The sequence below is a fragment of the Somniosus microcephalus genome, chromosome 14 (genome assembly GCF_052327205.1).
Source record: "Somniosus microcephalus isolate GS21.2 chromosome 14, FLI_Smic_1.0, whole genome shotgun sequence".
NCBI lineage: Eukaryota > Metazoa > Chordata > Chondrichthyes > Squaliformes > Somniosidae > Somniosus > Somniosus microcephalus.
In genome coordinates this window covers 59,095,198-59,122,448 of record NC_141000.1, presented here as the reverse complement: position 1 = coordinate 59,122,448, position 27,251 = coordinate 59,095,198, and the positions used below count along the sequence as shown (strand labels likewise).

General features: G+C 42.9%; 1 long non-coding RNA gene across 1 annotated transcript in view; it reads right to left on the bottom strand.

Annotated features, from left to right (window-relative positions):
• LOC147107507 (uncharacterized) overlaps nt 1-27,251 on the bottom strand; it is a 406,521-nt gene that overhangs the window by 250,561 nt on the left and 128,709 nt on the right. The window contains exon 2 of the long non-coding RNA XR_015080821.1: nt 21,687-21,790. This is a non-coding gene — a long non-coding RNA (uncharacterized LOC147107507). The remainder of the gene's footprint in view (nt 1-21,686; nt 21,791-27,251) is intronic.

Here is a 27,251-nt window from a genome sequence, read left to right as displayed (position 1 = left end):
GAACCTGACATTGTGTCTTTCAATGAGGTCACTAAGAAGCAGCATGTAGATGAGAAATAAGCCATTATGGTGCGATTCAATGGTGGTGCAATCCAAAGCAGCTTAAAAGGAACATTGCCCGTCAATTGTGAACTCTGGAGATCAAGAACAGAGGTCTGGGCCTGGAGTTTCGGCTAGGTCGCACTGGTATTTCCAGTGCAATTCACCTAAATTCGGTCAAACCAGTTCAAACGATCGAGGAAGTTCAAGCGCAATTTATGTCCGACACAAACTGAGTTTCCGCGATCTTTTGAACTACGTTAAAAAAGAGCACTGGAAGATGGCACCGCCCAAAAAACTAGCCGTTACCCTAGATCCAATTAATCACCATGGCAAGTTTCCAATGTTGCGCCCATTTGTGGGCCTTCGAAGAGGCTCTTAAAATTAAGCTTTCTTTTAAAAAGGCACAGGGGCACCAATAGGCATCTTAGTAAATTTTTAAAAAAAATTAAAAGCTTTTATAAGAAACTGAATACTGTACACCGATATAGCTAGCAAATTATTCTGTGCAGTTTTTTTTTAGTCATTTTCAGTTATTTTAAATCTTGTTACTCAGTTAATTAGACACGGATTAAAAATTGAGAGATTGTTGTGTATGTACCTTTAAGAGAATAACTGGTCTCAGACTGCAGTACCAGCAGTGACCACCCCTGTATAAAAGGCACTAGTGAGCCTCTGTTTTTAGTTTCACTATTGACTTCCACCAGTAAAGACTTATTTTGTTCACTCCTGCTGTCCGTGTTTCAATTATTCACGGACATAACACTGGCGACGAGTAAGAAACGAACTTACCTGCAACTCGGCAGCACCTCAGACAACGTTATTGAAGGTCGAAGCCAGAAGAAAAAATAAATAACATCCAAAGAAACTCGAGAAACGGGCGTCGACCGTGGGCAACCGCCCTCCAAATCGTCGGATTGAAAACTTGCAGGAGAGACTGTCCAGAGCCAGGCTTGGTTCCTCGGTCTGTGGTTTCCCAGCTAATCGGGCTGGTGGCAGGTAGTGCACGGGTCCTTCCTGGGCTGCGGCGGGCTAGAGCTCGATCGGGTGCCTTTTCAACGGGGCCGGGCAGCGAGTCGGGAAGCAAAGAGAGAGAGGGTGGAGCACAGGGCGCGGCCGGTGCTTCGAAGCCAGGCAGCGTTCGGACCTAAGAAGAGGGAGGGGAGTGTCCCAGAGGGTCCACTCCACGATGGGAAAATAATAAAAGAAAAAAAATCAATATTAAACGCGCAAGAAACCGTGGAAAGCAGCGCTAACAACAGCGGGGAAGAAGGCAAAGCGCGGGAGGTGCCATTTTAGATTTGCAAGATGCCGAAGACTGGCTGTATCACTGCTTTTGATAATACAAGAGACGACTGGACCATGTATGTGGAAAGAGTCGAGGTATATTTCGAGGCAAACGAAATAGCGGAGGGGAAAAAGGCATCGATATTGCTAAACTTAATGGGCGCTAGAACGTATGGCCTATTGCGGGACCTGATTACTCCAGCCAAACCGAAGGCGAAGAGTTTTAACGAAATTGTTGCTGTCCTACAGGAACACTTAAACCCTGCACCGCTGTTGATAGCAGGAAGATTTAAATTCCACAGGAGAACTCAGCACAAAGATGAGAGCAATGCTGAGTATCTTACGGAACTACGCAAGCTATCAAAGCACTGCCAGTTCAGAGCAGGACTGGCAGATACCCTACGGGACAAATTTATCTGTGGACTCCTGAGTGAAGGAACCCAGAAGAAGTTACTCTCCGAAAAAGAGCTGACGCTAGATAAGGCTTTCAGCGTGGCAGTATCGTATGAAGCAGCAGCCAGGGGAGCTGCAGAAATTCAACAAAAACCACAGGAATACGGCACCCACGAAATGACACGGGGATTTGCAAAATGTTATCGCTGCGGCAGAACTAACCATGACCAGAAGGACTGCTGGTCCAAAGACAAAATATGCAGACAATGCGGGAAGATGGGACACATTGCACGAGTTTGCAGGTCTGGGAAGAAGACCAGCGACAACAAAAAGGCTACTAAGAAACCGTACAAGAAAGTACAAAAGATGACGGACAGTAGTTCCGAAGACCAGATGAGCGATAGTGAATCCGGGAACAGAAGACTAAGCTGTCTCAAACTTCACAACGTAATCGCAAAAGAGGACCACCGAACCATTTGGGTCACCCTCACGATAGCAGGGTCCCAAGTTAAAATGGAATTGGATACAGGATCAGCGCTAACCGTCATGAATCGACGAGACTACGAGCGGCTATTTTCACACATACCCTTGAGAGAGACATCCATCGTCTTGACGACGTATACGGGGCAAAAAGTATACCCCAGAGGAAAAATAAGGGTGCCTGTCGAATACAATGGCAAGAAAATACGGAAATTGTATCTCTACATACTGCCAAATGGTGGACCACCGTTATTGGGATGGGAATAGATCAGGAAGATAAACTTAGATTGGCATTCCATTCATGCAATGACGGTGGACGGTAAAAAAGATGAAGACGTCACTCCTGGACGATTGTCAACAATCTTAGCTAACGCCAAAGAGGTATTTCAACAAGAACTGGGCACGCTTAAAGGCGTAACCGCCTCGATAAAAATAGAAGAGAATGCAGTTCCCAAGTTTTTCAATGCAAGACCGGTACCATATGCAATTCGCCCAGCCGTCGAGGCAGAGCTGGAGAATCTGGAGAAGGCGGGCGTGTTGTCTAAGGTCGACTGGAGCGAGTGGGCGACACCCATTGTTCCTGTCATGAAGAAAACGTTAAGCAATAAGTCCGGAGAGCCAAGGAAGATTAGCATCTGTAGGGATTTCAAGGTGACGGTGAACCCAGTCCTTCACACAGTACAATATCCTCTTCCAAGGATAGAAGACATCTTCGTCTCACTGTCTGGAGGGAAGCGTTTTACAAAAATTGACCTAGCACAAGCATATTTGCAGATGGAGGTTGAAGAGTCCTCTAGGAAGTATCTCACGATAAACACTCACAAAGGTCTTTACCAGTATCATCGATTGGTATTCGGAGTAGCATCGGCTCCGGCGATATGGCAAAGAGCGATGGAACAAGTCCTGCAAGGGATTCCGGGGACTCGTGTTACTTGGACGACATCCTTGTAACAGGTGAAGATGACACTGAACACCTTAACAACCTAGAACAGGTGCTCACTAGACTACGGGAACATGGGCTGCGAGCCAACCGCCCCAAGTGCGAATTTTTAAAGAAACAGATATCGTATTGTGGCCACGTGATTGATGAAGAGGGGTTACATAAGTCCCCTGACAAAATTGAAGTGGTTGTTAAGGCCCCAGCGCCTAAAAATGTGTCGCAACTGAGGTCATTCCTCGGATTGGTGAATTACTATCATAAGTTTTTGCCGAATTTGTCGACAATTCTGCACCCACTGAACGCCCTGCTATGAACGGGGGTAGCATGGAAATGGAACGATGATTGTAAGCGTGCTTTTCAGAAGAGTAAGGACTTAACCACTTCAAGGGAAGTTTTGGCTCACTACAACCCAGCACTGCCAATCAGGCTGGTGTGTGATGCGTCTCCCTACGGCATTGAGGCGGTATCGTCACGTAAATTCCTTGATGGTTTAGAGAGGCCGATAGCTTTTGCGTCACGCTCGTTAACTTCTGCCGAGCGTAACTACGCCCAGATTGACAGAGGCCCTCAGCCTAGTGTGGGGGGTGAAGAAGTTCAATCACTACCTGCACGGACAAAAATTTACTCTACTAACCGATCATCAACCTCTTGTCTCCATTTTCAACCCTCAGAAGGGCGTCCCGATAATGACATCACAACGGCTGCAGAGATGGTCCCTTCTCCTAGGGGCACACCAATATGACAGAGTACAAAGGAACTAAACAGCATGGAAATGCTGATGGATTGTCACGTCTACCGTTGCCGACGGTGGAAGACGACGACCTTGCAGTGGATCCAATGGAGTTATTCCACTCGACCATAGTCGAATGTCTCCCTGTGACGAATGCAAACATAGAAAAGGAAACACGGAATGACCTAACACTATCACGGGTCTATGATTTAACGGTGAAGGGATGGCCAGCACATGGCGAACCACTGTTGCCAGCATTCTCGCCGAGAAGAGAACAGCTGTCAGTGTGCAGAGGAACCTTGATGTGTGGATCCAGAGTAGTAATTCCACCTAAGTTGACGGATAGAGTGCTCAATGAGCTTCATGAGGGTCATCTGGGTGGGGTAAAAATGAAGAATTAGCCAGAGCGTTTGTGTGGTGGCCGGGAATCGATAGAGAAATCGAAGAGATGACCAAGAGCTGTGCAGGATGCCAGAAGGTCCAAAACGCCCCACCACAAGCTCCTCTGCATCCATGGGAGTGGCCCTCATCTCCATGGCAAAGGGTGCACATTGATTTTGCTGGTCCCTTCATGGACTCGATGTTTTTAATTGCGGTGGATGCACATTCAAAGTGGCCAGAGGTAATAAAAATGTCCTCAACCACCACGGAAAAAACTATCACAGTTTTACGAACCATATTCGCCAGGAATGGGCTGCCTGAACAGATTTGCTCTGACAATGGACCACAGTTTGTGTCTGAAGAGTTCCGGAGGTTCTTAAAGAACAATGGTGTTAAGCATTACACATCTGCCCCATATCATCCAGCCACTAATGGATTGGCCGAGAGGTTTGTCCAAACATTCAAGAAGGCTGTCAAGGCAATGTGTAATGAAGATATACCCCTACAACACAAGGTGGACAACTTCTTGTTTGCCTACCGGAATGCGACACATGCGGTTACCAACCAAACTCCAGCCATGATGTTCTTCAATCGAAGACTACGATGCCGCTTGGATTTGGTTAAGCCAAACGTCCGAAGAGATGTGGAGAACAGGCAGTTTCAGAATATGAATGAAAGGCCGACCAGGAGTTTTAAGATAGGTCAACCAGTTTTGGCCCGGGACTACCGCACTGAGAAATGGCAGCCAGGAACGATTTGTACACGACAAGGACCTCTCATGTATACCGTGGACGTTGGGGAGAGCATTGTAAGACGCCATGCTGACCAGATTCTAGAGTCACTGGAAAACGTCAACTCCACACCACGATCTGATACACCTGGTAATGAAATCGACGTTCCAATTGCAGCTACCGCAGAACCGGTAATGTTGGAAGCAGATGAACCAAACAATGACATTGATCCCGACTCAACATTGCCAGAAGAACCTGATACCCCAAAGAGGCGTTATCCAGACAGAATCAGGACGCCTCCTCAAAGACTGAACTTATAATTGCTTAAACTTAACCAATGTATCTAGCAACAGTAATTGTGATTGTAATTAGTTATCATTTAGTTGTTAAATGAATGTTATGTACTGTTTATCTAAAAAGGGGAGGAATTGTTGTGTATGTACCTTTAAGAGAATAACTGGTCTCAGACTGCAGTACCGGCAGTGACCACCCCTGTATAAAAGGCGCTAGTGAGCCTCTGTGTTTTTAGTTTCACTATTGACTTCCACCAGTAAAGACTTATTTTGTTCACTCCTGCTGTCCGTGTCTCAATTATTCACGGACGTAACAGAGATAAACCCATTTTCAGCTGTATTAATTAAACTGCACCAGGTTACCACTCCAAAACACTTGAATATTTTTTAATGCAAACTTTTTCTAAAAAATTTGTAAAATGCTACCCGGTTGCATCAAAGATTTTACACTTGTTAATATGCAAATAAGTTTGCATGGAAGCTTGAGCAAAAACTGCAAACTAGCGCAATTTGCTCCCAGATCACTGATTGAGCAAAACGCAGAAACTTTTGGCCCTGGTGTCTGATTATAAAGCCTCTGAATTTTGTGTGCTGAAAAATGTTGCCTCAACATAGAATATAATGGCACTAACCACTGTTAATTTAGTTATTTTAAACTGCTGGAAAATCAAGATAAATCATTGCCCAGAACTAAGAGATAGGGATAAACTTTAACCTTCACTACCGGGCAGAAAACTGGCAGTAGAGGATTGATTACATAGGACATATGGTACAGAAACAAGCCATTCGGTCCAACCAGTCCATTTATGTTCCACTCGAGCCTCCTCCCATCTTTCCTCATCTAAACCTATCAGCATAACCTTCTATTCCCTTCTACCTCATATGCTTGTCTAGGCTCCCATTAAATGCATCTATACTATTCGCTTCAACAACTCCCTGTGCAAGTTCCACATTCTCACCACTCTTTGGGTAAAGAAGTTTCTTCTGAATTCCCTATTGGATTTCTTGATGACTATCTTATATTGATGGCCTCTAGGCTCTTCCCCACAAGTGGAAACATTCTCTCTGTATCCACTCTATTGTAAGGGGACAAAAATAACTTCTTAGAATTAAAATTAGTGGGAAATAAGTTTGTCTCCTATCCTTGTTTAGGAATGCAGAACCCTGATAAGACATGAACTGTAAAACTAATAAGCTGTTCTTTTGTCCTTGCTTAAGAGAAGGCAGGGCATACAGATGGGTTGAGGTTAGCACTCCTGTCCAGAGCAGGAACAGATAAATTAGCTCGCAAATGCTGTAAAGATGGGTTTCTGTGAACCATTCAGCAACCTCCCTGATAAGGGCCATCGAATGGACACAGCCCTTCATCTATTCTGTAGACCAATCAATGATCATAGAAGCGGGGTGCATGCCTCAAGTTAGGGTATAATTGCTGTACGTATTTGATGCTCGGTGGAAGAATCCTTTCTCTGGGATGAGACTGAGATTTTCCCCATGCATATGCATGAATAAAGATCGTGAAACTTGTCCAAGGTGTCCGTCTGGTGAATTTGTGGTTGCTGTTGGGCAAGTGTCGACCCCTTATCTCAGGGGATCCACTTGAGAGGAGGGAAGACTTCTCTTTTACCCCAACACTATCAAAACCTTTTATAATTTTAAAGACCTCTATTAGGTCACCCTTCAGCCTTCTTTTTTCAAGAGAAAAGAGGCCCAGCCTATTCATCGTTTCCAGATATGTATACCCTTGCATTTCTGGTATCATCCTTGTAAATCTTCTCTGCACCCTCTCCATTGTCTCTATATCCTTTTCATAATATGGTGACCAGAACTGTACACAGTACTCCAAGTGTGGTCTAACCAAGGATCAATACAGGTTTAGCATAAATTCATTACTTTTCAATTCTATCCCTTTAGAAATAAACCCTAGTGCTTGGTTTGCTTTCTTTATGGCCTTGCTAACCTGTATCACAACCTTTAGTGATTTGTGTATTTGTACTCCGAGATCCCTTTGTTCCTCTACCTCACCTAGACTCGCACCCTCCAATAAGCGACCTCCCTATTCTTCCTACCAAAATGTAATACCTCACATTTATCTGTGTTGAACTTAATTTGCCAATGATATGCCCATTCTGCAAGTTTATTAATGTCCTCCTGTAATTTGTTGCAGTCCTCCTCAGTATTGACTGTCACACCCCTCCCCCCCACCCCGCCAATATAGTGTCATCCTCAAATTTAGAAATTGTGTTTTTCATTCCAAACTCTAAATCGTTAATATAAATTGTGAACAGTGGTCCCAGCACTGATCCTTATGGAACACTACTACCCACCTTCTGCCACTATGAACCTTTTACACATACTCTCTGCTTTCTGTCTTGAAGCCAGCTCACTATCCATTCTGCTACTTGTCCCCTGACTTTGCATTCGCTGACCTTGTTCATCAGTCTATTATGGGGTACCTTATCGAAGGCCTTTTGAAAATCTAGATATATTACATCTACTGCATTCCCATTGTCTACTCTCTCTGTTACCTCTTCAAAAAATTCAATGAGGTTGGTCAAGCAAGACTTTCCCTTTTGAAATCCATGCTGACTATTCATTACTATATTTTTGGTTTCTAGATGTTCTTCTATTTTCTCCTTTAGTAGGGATTCCATTATTTTCCCTACCACCGATGTTAAGCTGGATGGTCTATAATTCCCTGGACATGTACTATCCCCCTTCTTGAATATAGGCATTACATTAGCTATCCGCCAGTCCTCTGGCACTACACCTTTTTCTAACGAATTATTAAATATGTGTAATAAGGCCTTTGCTATCTCTTCCCTAGATTCTTTTAAAATGCGTGGATGCAATCCATCCAGACCATGGGGTTTTATCCTCTTTTGAGTTGGATTAGTTTATTTAATATATCCCCTCTTTTTATTTTAAATGCACTTACCTCATTACTAATCTCATCATCCAATGTCATATCCACCTGTTCTATCTCCCTGGTAAATACTGAAGCAAAATAATGATTTAATATTGCTGTGATATTATCCTGTCTATCCCTTAATGGCCCTATTCCCATCACAATCTTCTTTCCTTTTATTGCTATGCCTGTAAAATATTTTACAATTTTGTTTTATGTTTCTTGATAATTTAATTTCATAGTTCCTCTTTGTCTTATCTGTTTTTTTGATTTCTCTCCTAATCTCTTAGTATTCCCCCTCATCATGCACTCCCCTGCTGTCTATGTACTTAATATATGCCTCTTTCCTTACCCTCAATTGTCCCCTTATGGCTTTATTCATCTATGGAGTCTCAGTGTTTAGTTTGTTCTTTCCTTTTAGCAGAATATACTTTTCCTGCACTCTGTTGAACATCATTTTAAATGTTTCCCATTGCTGTTCAACATCATTGTTTGCCAATATTGTTGCCCATTTTATTTTCCCCAAGTTCTATTCTCATCCCCTCAAAATCAGATTTTCTCCAATTTATTAACCCGATTTTCATCCTTCTCAATTATCACATTAAAAAGTGTATTATATTATGGTCACTATTGCCTAGATGTTCCCCTCCTTTTACTTCTCTTATCTGCTCTGGTTCATTCCCCATTACTAGATCCAAAAGTGAATCCCCCCTTGTTGGACTTTTACATATTGGGTGAGAAAGAAGTCCTGTACACATTGTAGGAACTCCATTCCCTTATCCCCCCGTCTGTCCAATTAATATCAGGGTAGTTGAAATCCCCATGATTATTCTTCTATTTTTTTTACTTATTTCCCTAATTTGTCTGCATATTTCTTCCTCCACCTCCCTTCTGCTATTAGGTGGTCTGTAGATTATACCTATTAGTGTGATTGATCCTTTATTATCTTTTTTCTCTATCCATATAGATTCTATTTTTGTCTTGCCGATAGCTGCGTCACCTTTTTCGACTGCCATTGTTAGCCCTAGTAAGTACAGCTACTCCACCTCTCCTTTTTCCCCTCTCTATCTTTTCTAAATATGTTATATCCTGCAATGTTCAATTCCCAGTCCTGATTTTTCTGTAGCCATGTCTCAGTAATCCCCATTATATCTGGTTCCTCGCAACGCATGATTGCCTCCAGCTCCCCTGTTTTAATACAAACACTATGTGCAGTGCTTTGCAGACAGTTTAACTCATTTTTAATAGGATTTCCTCTCACTTTATATTTAACCATCTTTTTAGACTCCTGTTCTATAACTCTATTTATTCCCTTGCCATCAATGTCCACCCTTACTTTATTCTTTCCTATGCTCTCTTGTCCTGTTTTGTTTATAATTAGGCTGGTTACGTTTCTTGTAGATCCCTCCCCCCATCTTACTAGTTTAAAGCTTTTTCCATCTCCCTATTTACCCTTTGCACTAGGACACACATCCCATCCTGGTTCAGGTGGAGCCCATCCCATCAGTACAGCTCCTTCCTGTCCCAAAACTGGTGCCAGTGTCCCATGAAAAGGAACCCCTCTTTCCCACACCAGCCCTTTAGTCACATGTTAATTCTTTTGATCTGTCTGCTTCAATGCCAATTTGCACATGGCTCGGGCAATAATCCAGAGATTATTACCCTCGAGGTCCTGCTTTTTAATTTAGAGCCTAACTCCCGATACTCTTCAGAAGGACATCCTCCCTGTTCCTACCTAGGTCATTTGTTCCAACATGGACCACGACAACTGGATTTACCCATTCCCTTTTCAAGTTCCTCTCCAGCTGCCATGAGATATTCCATACCCTGGTAGGCAACACACTCTTCGGGATTCTCATTCATGGCTGCAAAGGACGCTATCTATCCCCCTAATTATAGAGTCCCCCATCACTACCACATTTCTATTCTGCTCTTCCCCCTCAGACAGCCTTCTGAGCTGTGGTGCAATAGTCTGCATGGATTACCAATTGTACAACCCACTCAATTTCCATTTCATCGATAATTTGGTAAATGGCTAGAGTCGCTGTCTTCTGTTCAACAGTTCTTACCAAACAGCGGAGACATTTTTTCTACCATATTGTCCATTGCATGAAAACCAAACTAGTACTAAGCAGAGCTATGGTTTTGACTATTCCTTGAAGACCAATGTGGGTGGCATATATTTCTCCAACCTATAATTCCATTGAGATGACTGTACACTCACCACATAGAATTATATCTTCCTCAGTGACAGTTCACATTAAACCAGACACACCTACTGGTGGTCGGCCTTCAACTTGCATATGGCTGACTACAGTGCAAGATCTATCTCTGTTTTTTATTTGCTATCAGCTGACGTGATTGTAGCACAGCATTCTACACTCGGAACAATGTTAATTAATTCCTTAGTTCTGTCTGAATGTTGATATGTCCTTAGCACCAACAGACAACACAGGGCAATAAATAATGTCATAGGATGGGGATTTTTAACAACCAGCACTGGATCCCAGAAGACAAAAAGAATGCAGCTTCAAGAATATGGGGATCACAAACTTGCAAACTGTAAAAATGTAAATGGTCAACCATGCATGTATAGGTGGAATCATAGAACAGCCTGTATATTTAACAATGCTTCACACTGAATCTGACTGTTGCATAACTCCTTGGAATTGAGTGAACAATTGTAGGGCAGAGTATAAATCAGGAAATTAGAGGCACATGTAACAAGGGTAATACAATCTTGGGGGACTTTAATCTACATATAGGCTGGGCAAACCAAATTGCAGTAATAGTGTGGAGGACGAATTCATGGAATGTACGCAAGATAGTTTTCTAGATCAGTACGTTGAGGAACCAACTAGGGAACAGGCTATTTTAAATCTAGTATTGTGCAATGAGAAAGGGTTAATTAATAACCTTGTAGTAAAGGGGCCTTTAGGGAAGAGTGACCATAATATGATCGAATTTTATGTTGAGTTTTAAAGTGATATAGTTAAATCCGAAACTAGGGTCTTAAATCTTAACAAACCAAACTACTTAGGTATGAGGAGCAAGTTGGCGAAGGTAGATTGGAAAACTACATTAAAAGGTATGATGGCAGACAGGCAATATACATTCCTTTAAAAGGCACAAAAAATCCACAGGAAGAAGCTTATAATGTTGCCAAAGAGTAGTAAGCCTGAGGATTGAGAGGATTTTAGAATTCAGCAAAGGAGGGCCAAGAAATTGATAAAGACAGGGAAAATAGAATGAGAGTAAACTAGCGAGAGGCATAAAAACAGACTGTAAAAGCTTCTATTAGGTATGTAAAAAGGAAAAGATTAGCAAAAGTAAATGTGGGTCCCTTACAGGCTGAGACAGGAGAGATTATAATGGGGAATAAGGAAATGGCTGAGAAATTAAACAAATACTTTGGGGGTGATTTTGCCAGCCCTGGGGCGGTGGGTCTGCTGGGAAAATGGCAGAATCTGGGGGCGAGTACCCATCCCGCCCCCAACCCACCTCCATGCCATCTTCCCAGGGGGCAGGTACCGACCCGCACCAGGTTCCATCTCCTGGAGGCGGGAAGGGGCTTACAGCCACTTAAATGCTTGTTAACTGGCAGTAAAGAGGATTATCCCCATTTTTCCAGCTGAGGTGCAGGCTTCCCGACATCGGGAAACCCCGCCAGGGTCAGCGAGGCAAGCAGTGGGTCTGCGGGGTCCAAAAGTGCGCTGTGGAGGGAAGTGATGGGTGCAAGTGTGGAGAGGTAAGTATGTGAGCTGAGTGAAAAATGATAGAAAAAGTTCACTTACTTTTGTTTCTTCATGCAGGCTTCAATCGTTGGGGATGCGGAGGCTCTGGCATCTCAATGGCAGAGATGACAGAATGGCTGCTGCATTCGCTGATGCAACAGCCATCTGCTTTCTGCTCATAAGAGGTTTGATGAGTCTCGAGTACAAAAACTCACCAAACAACAGAGAATGTCAGTGTTTGACAGCTTCTCAGCGACTAAAACCTGACAAGCAGCAGTCCCGCCTCCAACGAGCTCCCATTGGCAAAATCACCCCCTTTGTATCTGTCTTCACGGAAGACGACGCAAAAATAGTGGAGAATAGTGGATGTGGTGTATCTATTTTTCAGAAGGCATTCGATAAGGTGCCACACAAGAGGTTATTAAACAAAATTAGGGCTCATGGGATTGGGGGTAATATACTAGCATGGATTGGTTAACGGACAGAAAATAGAGAGTAGGAATAAACGGGTCATTTTCGGGTTGGCAGGCTGTAACTAGTGGGGTACCGCAAGGATCAGTGCTTGGGCCTCAGCTATTCACAATCTACATCAATGATTTGGATGAGGGGACCAAATGTAATATATCCAAGTTTGCTGATGATACAAAGCGGGGTGGGAATGTAAGTTGTGACGAGGATGCAAAGAGGCTTCAAGGGGATATAGATAAGCTCACTGAGTGGGCAAGAACATGGCAAATGGAATATAATGTGAAGTTATCCACTTTGGTAGGAAAAATAGAAAAGCAGAGTATTTTTTTTTTTTAAATGGTGCGAGATTGGGAAATGTTGGTGTTCAGAGGAACCTGGGTGTCCTTGTAATTGAATCACTGAAAGTTAACATGTAGGTACAGCAAGCAATTAGGAAAGCAAATGATATTTTGGCCTTTATTACAAGAGGATTTGAGTATAAGAGTAAAGATGTCTTACAGCAAATTTATAGGGCCCTGGTGAGACCACATCTGGAGTATTGTGTACAGTTTTGGGCTCCTTACCTAAGGAAGGATATACTTGCCATAGAGGGAGTGCAACAAAGGTTCACCAGACTGGTTCCTGGGATTGGGGGATTGTCCTACGAGGAGAGGTTGAGTCGACTATGCCTATATTTTCTGGAGTTTAGAAGAATGAGAGGTGATCTCATTGAAACATAAAAAATTCTTACACGGCTCGACAGGGTAGATGCAGGGAGGATGTTCCCGATGGTCGGGGAGTCTAGAACCAGGGGTCACAATCTAAGGATAAGGGGTAAGCCATTTAGGACAGAAATAAGGAGGAATTTCTTCACCCAGAGAGTGGTGAACCTGTGGAATTCTCTACCACAGAAGGCAGTAAATGCCAATTCATTAAATATGGCCTACTCCTGCTCCTATCTTCTATGTTTCTATGAGTATAGGAATAGGAGGATAGAGCAGATGAATGCGTGGCTAAAGAGTTGGTGCAGGAGGGAGGGCTTTAGTTTCCTGAATCACTGGGTCTGCTTGAGGAAGGTGGGACCTGTACAAGTCGGATGGGTTGCACGTGAACCGGAATGGGACCAACATCCTTGCGGGAAGGTTTGCTAGTGCTGTTGCGGGGGGTTTACACTAACTTGGCAGGGGGCTGGGATACGGAGTGGAGCTATAGTAGGGGGTGATGCACAGCCAAATATAGAGGAAAAAACAAGTCGGCCTGGAAGGCAGAGCAAATATGTAACGGCACAAGGGAGTATGACAAGGCTGGATGGCATTTATTTTAATGCAAGGAGTCTTGCAAGTAATGCAGATGAATTGAAGGCGTTGATGAACACATGGGAGTATGATATTGTTGCTATCACAGTGACATGGTTGAGGGAGGGGCAGGACTGGCAGCTCAATATTCCAGGGTATAGAATCTTCAGGCGAGTCAGAGGGGAGTGTAAGAGGAGGGGGTGTCACAATATTAATCAAGGAGTCAATTACTGCTGTAAGGAGGGATGATATCTTAGTAGGTTCCTCTAATGAAGCCATATGGATAGAACTTAAAAACAAAAAGGGGGCAAGCACTTTGCTGGGAGTGTACTATAGGCCCCCAAACAGTCAGGGGGAGATAGAGGAACAGATATGTAGGCAAATCTCAGAAGTGTAGAAATAATGGCCCAGAAATTAGGTCCGGGGGCTTGCCGCGCGTGCAAGCCCCCGATGTGCACTTACCCGGCGCGCTGACATTTCAATCCTGGCCCGCATTGCATTTCCTGTCACTGGCCCGCTTCAGGTCCTGCCGCACTGTGCGTGCGTGACCCAGCGGCGTACTTAGTGCGATGAGCCGACTGGGATCACGTGAGCACTGGGCAACCAATGGGAGGTTGCAAAAGTTCATTCATGAGTTTGATAGTAAGAACTGTCAAACTCATGAAAACTCCTGGCCCAAAAACACTACTTAAACTTGAAAGAAAATTTAAAAAAACATCGCACAATTTAAATGAACTATAAATAACTGTAAAAAACTATTTTAAAAATAATTTTAAATTTTGAAAAAAATATTAAAAAAATCGGGGCTAAAAATACACTTACCTTACTGTAAAGTCTTCAAAAATAATGAACCTGTGGAAAATTTTTCTAATTTTACTTAATAGACCACTTACCTGTTAAAAGTAAGTACTTACGGCTGCTTTTTTCACGCGTAAAAACCGGAGTCTTTTCCCCACGGGCAACTCTTCAAAAAAAAAGTTCAGCGTGCACGCGCTACCTGAAACCTCGCACGCGTTCCGCCTCTTAACCCCTTGGGTCAGAGGAGAGGAAATGCCGGTTTTCCCCGCATGCGCTGTGCATGCTGAAAACCGGCAATTCCTCCGGGCCCACGCGTGAGTACCCCGTCCGTACTCAAGCGTTGGGACAGGAATTACTGGCCCAATAGGGTAATAATAGTAGGGGATTTCAACTTCCCCAATATTAACTGGGATTGTCAGAGCATGAAAGGCTTAGAGGGTGCGGAATTCTTAAAATGCATCCGAGAGCTTTGAGCCAGCATGTAAAAAGTCCTACAAGAGAAGGTACTGGATCTAATTACAGGGCATGTAGCCGGGCAAGTGTCAGTAGGAGAGCGTTTTGGTGACCGTGACCATAATTCGGTGAAATTTAAGGTGGTCATGGAAAAGGACAAAGATGGACCAGAAATAAAGGTTCTAAATTGGGGGAAGGCCGATTTTAATATGATAAGGCAGGATCTGTCCAAATTGTACTGGGATCAGCTACTTGTAGGAAAATCCACATCAGAGCAGTGGGAGTCTTTCAGAAAGGAAATAGAGAGTGTACAACGCCAACATGTTCCCGTAAAGGTCAAGGGTGGGACCAACAAGCCCAAGGAACCCTGGATGTCAAGGGATATACAAAAATGGATTAGGAAAAAAGGGAGACTTTTGGCAGATGCAAAGGACTAAAAACAGTGGAAGCCCTAGAGGAGTGCAGGGGGTACTTAAAAAAGAAATTAGGAGAGCAAAGAGGGGGCATGAAAAAACACTGGCGGGCAAAATAAAAGGAAAATCCCAAGGTGTTTTATAAAGTATATTAAGGGCAAGAGGATAACCAGGGAAAGAGTAGGGCCCATTAGGGACCAAACTGGCAATCTGTGTGTAGAGCCAGAAGATGTAGGTGAGGTTTTAAATGACTATTTTGCATCTGTGTTCACTATGGAGAAGGACGATGTAAGCATAGAAATCAAGAACAAATTAGTATTAGAGGGAGGAGGAACTAATGGTTTTAGCGGGCTTAAAAGTGGATAAATCCCCAGGCCCGATGTATCCCAGGTTGCTGTGTGAGGCAAGGGAGGAGATTGCAGGGGCTCTGACACAAATTTTCAGAACCTCTCTGGCCACAGGGGAGGTGCCAGAGGACTGGAGAACAACTAACTTAGTACCATTATTCAAGAAGGGTAGTAGGGATAAACAAGGGAATTGCAGCCCAGTGAGCCGAACATCAATGGTAGGGGTATTATTGGAAAACATTCTGAGGGGCAGAATTAGTCTCCACTTGGAGAGGCAAGGATTAATCAAGGATAGTCAGCATGACTTTGTCAGGGGGAGATCATGTCTAATCAATTTGAATGAATTTTGAGAGGGGGTGACTTGGTGTGTGGATGAGGGTAGTGCAGTTGATGTAGTCTACACGGACTTCAGTAAGGCTTTTGAAAAAGTCCCGAATGGGAGACTGGTCAAGGTGGTAAGAGCCCATGGGATCCAGGGTAATTTGGCACATTGGATGCAAAATTGGCTTAGCGGCAGGAGGCAGAGGGTGATGGTCGAAGGTTGTTTTTGTGACTGGAAGCCGGTGTCCAGTAGTGTACCGCAGGGATCGTTGCTGGGTCCTTTGCTGTTTGTAGTGTACATTAATGATTTAGATATGAATGTAGGAGGTATGATCAGTAAGTTCGCAGATGACACAAAAATTGGTGGAGTGGTAAATAGCGAGGAGGGAAGCCTCAGGCTACAGAACGATATAGACGTGTTGGTCAGATCGGCAGAACAGTGACAAATGGAATTTAACCCTGAAAAGTGTGAGGTGATGCATTTTGGGAGGACTAACAAGGCAAGGGAATACACAATGAATGGTAGGACCCTAGGAAGGACAGAGGATCAGAGGGATCTTGGTGTGCATGTACATAGATCCCTGAATGCAGAAGGACAGGTAGATAAGGTGGTTAAAAAGGCATATGGGATACTTGCCTCCATTAGCCGAGGCATAGACTAAGATCAGGGAGGTTATGATGGAGCTGTACAAAACGCTAGTTGGGCCACAGCTGGAATACTGTGTGCAGTTCTGGTCGCCACACTACAGGAAGGATGTGACTGCATTGGAGAGGGTGCAGAGGAGATTCACCATGATGTTACCTGGGCTGGAGCGCTTCAGCTATGAAGAGAGACTGGACAGGCTGGGGTTGTTTTCCTTAGAGCAGAGAAGGCTGAGGGGGGACCTGGTTGAGGTGTACAAAACTATGAGGGACATAAAAAGGGTAGATAGAAACGAACATTTCCCCTTAGTAGAGGGGTCAATAACCAGGGGGCATAGTTTCAAGGTTTAGAGGGGATTTGAGGAAATTTTTTTCACCCAGAGGGTGGTTGGAATCTGGAACTCACTGCCTGAAAGGGGAGGAACTCTCACAACATTCAAGAAGCATTTAGATGAGCACTTGAAATGCCATAGCATATAAGGCTACGGACCAAGTGCTGGAAAATGGGATTCGAATAGACAGGGCTTGATGGCCGGCATGGACACGATGGGCCTCTTTCTGTGCTGTATAAATCTGACTTTAAAATACTCCTACAGCTTAAGATATGCCAATAGTTAGCTTTTTGTATTGCTTCAGTTCAACATGTGTTGCAAATATTTTAATGCAGTGGCTCTTCGTGGAGTTCTTGCTTGTGATACCAGATTTAAAGTCTAGCTTCAAGAAAACACCCGACTAGTTTTGTTCTGCAACAATCTCATTCCCAGTGGGGAAGAGAGAAGTGTCATATTGTTCACATTTAATTACTTTGTTTGTTCTAGGCATATTAACACCATCATATTAAGGTTACTGTGTTTGGGGCCAATTACTAGAAGCAAGATCCAAGAGGAGGCACCACCTGCATCTTAAATTATACCACGATATTCCAACTCTTATCTTTGCCATAAGTTATTTGCTAACTTACAATGACTGAGCAACAAGAGCTATCAATATGCCTGCATGCTCTTCAGCTTGACTGCACCATAAAATATGACTGAATATACTGCAAACAACAATATTGGTACATTGATACCACATAATGCTGAAGGTAGAATAATGAAGTAGTGGTGCTTGAGCTACACATAGGCCAAATAGAACACGTAGCCGAGGCTACTTGCTTGCTGAACTCAATGCAAGCAGTAAATTTACTAAGTACTGGAAAAGTACTACTTTGTACCAAGTGAAAATAATTGGATGTGCGTGCGGTACAGCTTCACTCAAGCATCAGAACCAGTAACAATAGTTGTTGCATTTATTGATGCTATTCTGTGGACAACTGGAATGAACAATGATTGAATCCCTTGAAAATATACTGTTATTGTTGGCTCATTGCTGATTGATGGTGTGCTGTTGAAATGACTCCTTCAGAGCTGCATACAGTAGGTTTCCGTGACTTGTTGCACATTGTGCTGTTTTGACTTGCTATATCTGGGCCCCCGTGTTTCATCAAATGTTTTTGTAGACATCCATGGTTGGATGACTTGACACCACTAGGAGAAGGGATTTTATTTTTCGCACGTGACATTCTTCCAGTGCACTCCTTCTCCAGGGCTCAATAGTGCATAATTCTGGATGGATATTCTTCCATAGTTTTCTATTTTGATTTCCCAAACTATAAAATTATACCCACAGATTCATATTTGTGATCTGCAGCCCATCAAAATATGATTCATGCATATACTGTATTTTTCTTGGGAATGAAATCAATTAGGACTTCAACTATATTCTGAAAAAATTCTAGTATCTGACATCATGTTGAGTATTTCTTGTAAATATTCTTTTGCATAATGCAAAAGCAAACCTTTCACCTAGCAATATCAAAAGTGACCACAGCACAAACATTTCACCCATTTTTCGCATCTTGAAGGGATTGAAGTAGAGTTATTATGCATGTCAAACAGGGATATATGAGGCAATCTGAAAGCCATGTTACTAGAATATGGTTAGTTAGACAGATATGGATATGTGGGATATACTAAATCTATGGTTATTGACTCACTTAGCCTACAGCTAAGTGAAGGCTGTATAACATTACAGAAGTAAATCATATTCCTCCTGAACTTTTAAAATTAATTTTCTTGAAAGCACACACATCGCCCAATATATCATGTTTGTCTTTCTAAAAAGATTATTTATTTTCAAGAATATATCTCGATTCTTACAGATTATCTGATGCCAGCATGGGTACTACTCAACAAAAACAACACTTAATAGGCTCTTGCTTCATAACAGATGCACAGTAGGAAAAAATGCCTCAGTTATTCTTGCTTTTCTAAAAAAAATCCTTGGGGTATGTGCATCACTAGCATGGCCAGCATTTATTCCATCCCATGCTAAACCAATGTATATATCTGTATAGTTACGTGACAACTGCTAAGGGTGATAGAAGCAAATCAATTTGTTATGCCATTGTGCTAAATTGTGCCTTCAGCTCAATTAAGTGCTAAATAGGTTTTTTTTTAAAGAATCTGTTTATGGAGCAAGGGAGATCAAAAATCAGAAAATAAATTAAAATCCTTTCTTGTTTGACAATGTTTTGCCTGGGCAAGAACACCATAGTGTGGTCCATCTGGAAATGCTCATTAATCATACCTGGAAATCAGTCAAGTTTCCTGCCACCTGGTGCCTTAAAATTTTATAATCTCTCTGCAGCTCAGATAACTCAATGAAAGGTGTCTTGCTTTTTAATTATATCGTACTTGTCGATTCAGACCTTTTATAATTTGCCACCATTCACTGGGACACCAAATTTGATTTTTCAATTAGCAAACAAAAAGTAATATGGCTGCTTTAATCTCTGAACTACATGTGCCTGAACCTCAGCATTACTTCTGGATTTTACTAGCTAAAAGCAGAAGGTGGGAGGGATGGGAAAAAAAATGGACCTTCTTGTTGTAACATAGCAGCATGGAGATAAATTATTATTTTTTAAATGATGAAGTCTATCCAAAAAATAAAACCGGTAAGATCAGTTAATACAATAGAGGTTTGTCTTTAAAAGACAAACTTAAGCCCAAATTAAAGGATATTTCTCATTTTATGAAATATATTTGATGTAGTGGCAAGTATTGATAATGCTGAACTGGATGTTTGTAATTACAAATATAAAAGTCAATGTTGTGTCATGACTAGGTTGCTAAATTAGCAATTTAAATATTTCAAATGGTACAACTTGTAGTTGCTACCCACTGTATTCAACAATTGCCAAAAAAGGATTTGAGCTGACAAGACATCTAACTGATGTTGGTGCAATGTTCTTCAATGAGTAATGTCATGGGCAATGAAATGATAAAAAATATTTTCACAATAGATTGTTTCAAGTCTAAATCCAGCTCAGAGTATGGAAAAACAATTACTGAGGGAACTCTGAACTAGGCAGCAGTTTGTTAAAGCAAACCTCAAGTCAACGAGGTTAAATCATTCAAAGGACAATTCAGCTTTCCTTTGCAAATAACACAATTTAAAAAACTAACTTGAATCCCACCTTTTGAACAAGTTCTTGGGTGAACAAGTAATACGAACTTGCCTGCCACTATAAAGTGACAGTGGTGGAGCCTTTAGCTGCCAAAAACACATGGCCACCAGCTGCCTGCTTGCTGCACACCCATTCTCACAGCTATCTTTGGGACACTTCCCCTGCACTTCAGTTCTGCTGTACAACACTACAAAAATGACCACATTAAAATGTTCATTGCAAATCACCTTTTTTTCTTTTGATTACCATAACCATGGTTTCATTTCTCTGGTTTGTAAAACTGCCTATCGTATCAATCGAATGGTTTGATCAGTGATGGTCGGGGCAGGGGGTGGTTTGATCAGTGATGGTCGGGGCAGGGGGTGGTTTGATCAGTGATGGTCGGGGCAGGGGGTGGTTTGATCAGTGATGGTCGGGGCAGGGGGTGGTTTGATCAGTGATGGTCGGGGCAGGGGGTGGTTTGATCAGTGATGGTCGGGGCAGGGGGTAGAGAGAGAACTATAAATAAAGACAAAAGACACTTTAGCAGCCCTGCACTAGAAGATACATTTTGTGAAATTCTACCAGGGGTGCAGAGGCTCATTGATGTCAATTGTGTAAAATTAGGCTCGGGATTCCCTGGGCATCACCAAGTGCAATCAAAGAACTTGCATTTATAGAATACATTTTGCACCCTGAAGATGTACCAATGCCAATTAATTACTTCTGAAGTGCAAAAAATGTATCAGCAAATGTATGCGCAGCAAGGTTCACAAAAATCACAAGATAAATGAATAGTTAATCCAATTTGATGGAGTTGGTGGAGCTGTAAATGTTGGCTAGGAAACCAGGAGATTTCCTCTGCCTTTCTTCAAGCTGTACCATAGAATCCTTTCAGTAAACCTGAACAGGCAGGCAGGACCTCAATGGCCATTCCCCCCCCCCCCCCCGAGGCCTACCGCAACTATCCACATGGCAGCCCTATGAAGCGATGCTAAGTGGGTGAAGGAAATGATCACTACCTGCATGCAGCGCGTGGTGAAGGAGTGACCAGCAAAAGTCCTGGCACGGCCAAGTGAAGAAAATTCCAGTCAGGGCAGTAGGCCTCATTGTCCATATTTTCCACCATTCTCTGCCATGATTTTGCCCAACTTTGCCAATCTGCACAAAAGGGCAATGGTTATGTACAGAGCTTCAGGAAAATACCTCCCAGAAAGTGCAGAAGTTCCCAACTTGGGTTTGTGCTATGCTTGATGAGTCACAAGAATTGTGCGCAAAAATGAGCAGCACGCCTATCTTCACCTTTCTCCAAATATTAGCAAACTTTCTCATTTGCAGCCAGAAACAAGGAATAAGTGACTAAAGTGACTTGATCAGTGAGCTCACTCCATGCAGCTTGCCCATGTGGTTTCATTAGAAGATGGCCTTCAGCTCAAATAAGTCTGCAATGACAGGTTTCTTCAGGCATGTCCAGGTAACAGACGCTGGCCCTGTCTGCACATGCATCAACATGAATGTCCAAATAATGATGTATCCAAAGAGAGTATGCAAGGTACAATCTCACCTGTCTGGCATGCCAGTGATCATCATCTGCCTCCTCCATTGTCTGCAAATACATAGGTACGCCCAGAGGAATACTCAAGATAATGAGCTCCCTAACAACTACAGCTGTAAAGTGACAAAAATGCATTACAGCTGTAATTAGCTATTAGAAGGCTCCAACAAATTTCAATAACTTCTTGTGCAATAAGACCAAAACAAAATTATTTGCTAAAGGATTCAGAAATGCTTTGTTAAAAAGTGAATTATTTTGTCTACAATAAATTATGGTACTTTTTTTTTTACATGGTACTGACGGGAATAAAAACCAAGTTCACTCACAGGAAATGGCCCAACTTGTTTTGATTCACAAAGTCTCAGAATATAGGCATAATAGCATTGACTTTCCCATAGATATTTCAAGTATTTGCAGCACAGAAACTGGTCATTCGGTACAACAGGTCCATGCCGGTGTTTATGCTCCACATGAGTCTCCTCCCACCCTTCTTCAACGAACCCCATCAACATATCCTTCTATTCCTTTCTCCCTCATGCTGATCAAGCTTCCCCTTAACTGTATCTATGCTCGTCGCCACAACGACTCCTTGTGGTAGCAAGTTCCACATTTGAACCACTCTCTTGGTAAAGAAGTTCTTTTTGAATTCCCGAGTGGATTTATTCATGACTACCTTATATTTATGGCCCCTAGTTCTGGTCTCTCCGCATGTAGAAACATGGTATTAAAACCAATGACACTCCATTTAACACAACTGGATTGCTGATGTTAAAATAATGCCCATCAGAAAATCTGGGCTAATACCCACAGCTATGCAGGTCAGAAGACAAGCCATTAATTTCAAATACAAGCATCTTTGACTTCGTTGGTAGCACTCTCACCTCTGAGTCAGAAGATCATGAGTTCAAGCCCCAATCCAGGACTTCAGCACATCATTTTGGATGACATGCCAGTGCAGTACTGAGCGAGTGTTGTATTGTTGGAGGTGCTGTCTTTCACTCGAGAGGTTAAACAGAAGCCACATCTGCCTGATAAGGTGGACATGAAAGATTTCATGGCACTACTTGAAGAGCAGCGAGTTCGCCGGCAAACATTCCTCAGCAATCAACCACCACCACCAAAAACAGCTTTACCTAATAATTTAGCCCATCTGCACTTTGTGGGGCTCTATTGTACCCAAATTGTATGCTGTGTTTGCTTATATAATAACACTGAAATTCCTTTGTTGTGACGGCTTTGAGATATCCTGAGGATATGATAAGGCATTAAATAAATGTTCTTTTGTAATTATGACTATTGATACTTTGCAGCTTTTTGAGTTTAAGAGATGCACATTTAAATTGTGTGTGTCTTGGTCAAATTTTGAAGTATTCCAAGTTCGTCTTGTTCAAATGGCTAATCTTTCTGAAACCAATAAAGAGGGATGAATAGGAGAAAGGGACATTCTGTAGATAAATCAGCATAAAAACAAGGTTAATATTTAGGCATCTTGTATCTAATCCAGTTTACACTGCAGTTTAGCACCACAGATACAACTGTTATTTTTCTATCTGCCAAGGATGGTTAGTTAAACCTGCAATAACTGCAGCTCTACAGTGTGGCATTGTTATTGTTCACTTATCCATTTGCTGTTTAATAAATCTGTTAGGCAGTTTGTAGTCTACGTCAAAGCCTTAGTGAAGTGTTTATCCTACCACCATCTGAAATCAAGGAAGGTGGTCACTTGAAGGCATGCAACATAACCAGTGAACTTAAATAGAAGGGCTTTCTGTTTGATCCCTGGGCATGCTACTCTCTCTATATATACATATTCAAAATATCCACACACACAAAATGTATCACTTTGTACTGTATGTTCACTTTGTACTGTATGTTATCAAATTTGCACACCAAGCCTCAAAGTTTCTTCATTAAGCTGAAGGCAAAAGTCCAGGTAGCTAGTGGAAGGATCTACACCGGAAAGTGCCAGCCTCCTTTATATTTTATAGTGCTGCATAACAGGCTTACTGATTTGCCAACTGTTAATCCAGGGCATTGGGGTCCTTTTAACTTTTGATGATGTCAAATAGACGATATTGGATTGACTTAAATGGAAAGGAAAATTGGGGAGGAATGTATATTGGGTGGTTGATCCGATATCGCCTAAAGTTAAAAATTACCCCATTGTGTGAGCAACTTTGGCACAGAAAATGGCCATTGCAAGGCTGAGTGCGTGTCCAGGCTACTGTGTGATATGCCAGTGTAAATGGAAGCACCCCGCAACCATTTCCCCCTCCCCCACCCCCTTGTCATAAACTGTAATCAGGTCATGCCAAAGGCAGCAACTGATCTAGTTATGTATAATGTTGGATTATACATTCGATAGGCACTCAGGGGCAACTGTTCACCCATGCAACATTCATAGCAGAGATAGAAGCAATGCTGATTTCTCAATATTGGAGGAAATTGCAAAGTGCTACTTTTAAAGCATTACACTTCTCATGTTGACCAGATGCATGCAGAGTGCAATATATAATTCACATTGACCATATACAGACCTGAGATTTATCCTAAAAAAACTAATAGCACGAAAGAGATGAAGAAATCTATAAATAGTGTGCAAATTACTGCAAACTTTAATGTCAATCCAAAGCAGTCTGAGAAAATTGCCATACTGAACTTTGTGATAATAGTCTGTCACAGTCTACATTCATATTTTTTTTTTCTTTCTAGAGATTGTTCATAACAGTCACTTCTATTGTGGACACTCCAGGTAGTGATGGGGTCAACCATTTTATAGTCAAAATACTCATGCAGCCAGGATAAAGGGTAAAGACAAGACAGCAGACTAATTCTCTCTTCCACATATCTTTATAATGGCCCACCTCAGCAACAAGGGCCACCGAGAAGCAGAATTATCTGACTATTTGACCAGTATTTTCTGGAAACCTGTTAAGTCTGTGTGTTATAGTGATAATTACTACACAGACTACAAGAGTAAATTCAACAGGTCTTTACTGGTTGCAAACATCTTCATGCACAAGTTCGAGCAAGACTTCTTCGTTGCACAGGATCTCCAACCAACGCTATACACCAGATACATCGACGACATTTTCTTCCTATGGACCCACGGCGAAGAATCACTGAAAAGACTACACGATAACATCAACAAGTTCCATCCCACCATCAAACTCACCATGGACTACTCCTCAGAATCAGTCTCATTCCTGGACACACGAATCTCCATCAAAGACGGACACCTCAGCACTTCACTCTACCGCAAGCCCACGGACAACCTCACGATGCTTCACTTCTCCAGCTTCCACCCTAACCACGTTAAAGAAGCCATCCCCTATGGACAAGCCCTGCGAATACACAGGATCTGCTCAGATGAGGAGGAACGCGATGGACACCTACAGACACTGAAAGACGCCCTTGTAAGAACGGGATATGACGCTCGACTCGTCGATCGACAGTTCCGACGGGCCACAGCGAAAAATTGCATAGACCTCCTCAGAAGACAAACACGGGACACAACCAACAGAGTACCCTTCGTCGTCCAGTACTTCCCCGGAGCGGAGAAACTACGCCATGTTCTTCGCAGCCTTCAACATGTCATCGATGACGACGAACACCTCGCTAAGGCCATCCCCACGCCTCCACTACTCGCTTTCAAACAGCCGCCTAACCTCAAACAGACCATCGTTCGCAGCAAATTACCCAGCTTCCAGGAGAACAGTGACCACGACACCACACAACCCTGCCACAGCAACCTCTGCAAGACATGCCAGATCATCAACACAGATACCATCATCACACGTGAGGACACCACCCACCAGGTACATGGTACATACTCATGTGACTCGGCCAACGTTGTCTACCTCATACGTTGCAGGAAAGGATGCCCCGGAGCATGGTACATCGGCGAGACCATGCAGACACTGCGACAACGGATGAACGGACACCGCGCAACAATCACCAGGCAGGAGTGTTCCCTCCCAGTCGGGGAACACTTCAGCAGTCAAGGACATTCAGCCTCCGATCTTCGGGTAAGCATTCTCCAAGGTGGCCTTCGAGACACACGACAACGCAAAATCGTCGAGCAGAAACTGATAGCCAAGTTCCGCACCCATGAGGACGGCCTTAACCGAGATCTTGGGTTCATGTCACGCTACATGTAACCCCACCTGATGCAGGGTCATCCAGACTCGAGTCGACATTGGCTTGTTCTCTCTACACAGATGCGGCTGGACCTGCTGTGATTTCCAGCCAAAAAAAATGTTTTTTGTCTGTTTTTTTGTTTTTCATACAGACCCCAGCATCTGCAATATTTGACCCCTTGTGACCCCACCTCATTGTTCTTTGATGTAATGTTTCCCTGACTGACCTGTTTGGACACCATTCACACCTTTGACTGCTGTGATTATCTCTCTGCCGAGGTGCGATAAATGGCAGTTGGAAAGGTTACCTGTAAACATCTGACATGATTCTCTGACTATATAAGCTGTGTCTTTATGCATTTCTCCACTTCACCTGAAGAAGGAGCAGCGCTCCGAAAGCTTGTGATTTCAAATAAAGCTGTTGGACTATAACCTGGTGTTGTGTGATTTCTTACAATATTACTACACAGTGCTTATATACCGGTGTGGTCACCACCGGTATTACGTATACAGCAGCCAGAGAAAGTAGTACATCTCTTAAGGTGGAACAGGCTTAAGTTCTCTTAAGGTGGAACAGGTTACATACACCACAATCCTCCCTTTTTAGCTTAACAGTCATATCCCCATTTAACATAACATAATAACATATATACATATATAACTTCAGGTATAACAGTTCAAAGGTTCAGTCTCTCAGGAGGCTTTCTGATGCGGCTTGGATAACGCCTCTCAGTAGTCTCTGATTCTTGTTGTTGAGATGCCTCCTCTATTTGGTTTCCAATGAATTGGGTGTCATCATCATCAAGTACATTCCCTGCCGAGGTAGATGCTTCAGGTTCATTAACGTCTTCCACAGTTGTCTCTGTCACAACCATGGGTTCGACCCTTGCTCTCGACTCTACCAGTTGATCCGCATGACGCCTTATCACATTATGACCAATATCTACTGTGTACATCAGAGGTCCTTGTCTGGCCCGAATTGTTCCGGACTGCCATTTTTCGTTTCCATAGCCCCTTGCCAACACTGGTTGTCCTACGTCGAAAGTTCGAGTGGTCTTGTTGTTAATATGCCGAAACTGTTTGTTTTCCACTTCCCTCCGCACATTTGGTTTTAACAAGTCCAACTTGGACCGCAACCTCCTGTTATAAAACATCATGGCAGGACTTTGGTTAGTCACTGCATGATCGGCGTTTCGATATGACATCAGGAACTTGTCGACCTTGTGTTGCAGCGGAATCTGATCATCGTTCATGGCCTTAATTGCCTTTTTGAATGTCTGGACAAATCTTTCAGCCAACCCGTTTGTCGCCGGATGATATGGGGCAGAGGTATAATGTTTTACTCCATTCTTCTTTAAGAATTGTCGGAATTCTTCCAATACAAACTGTGGTCCGTTGTCTGAACAGATCTGTTCTGGCAATCCGTTCCTTGCGA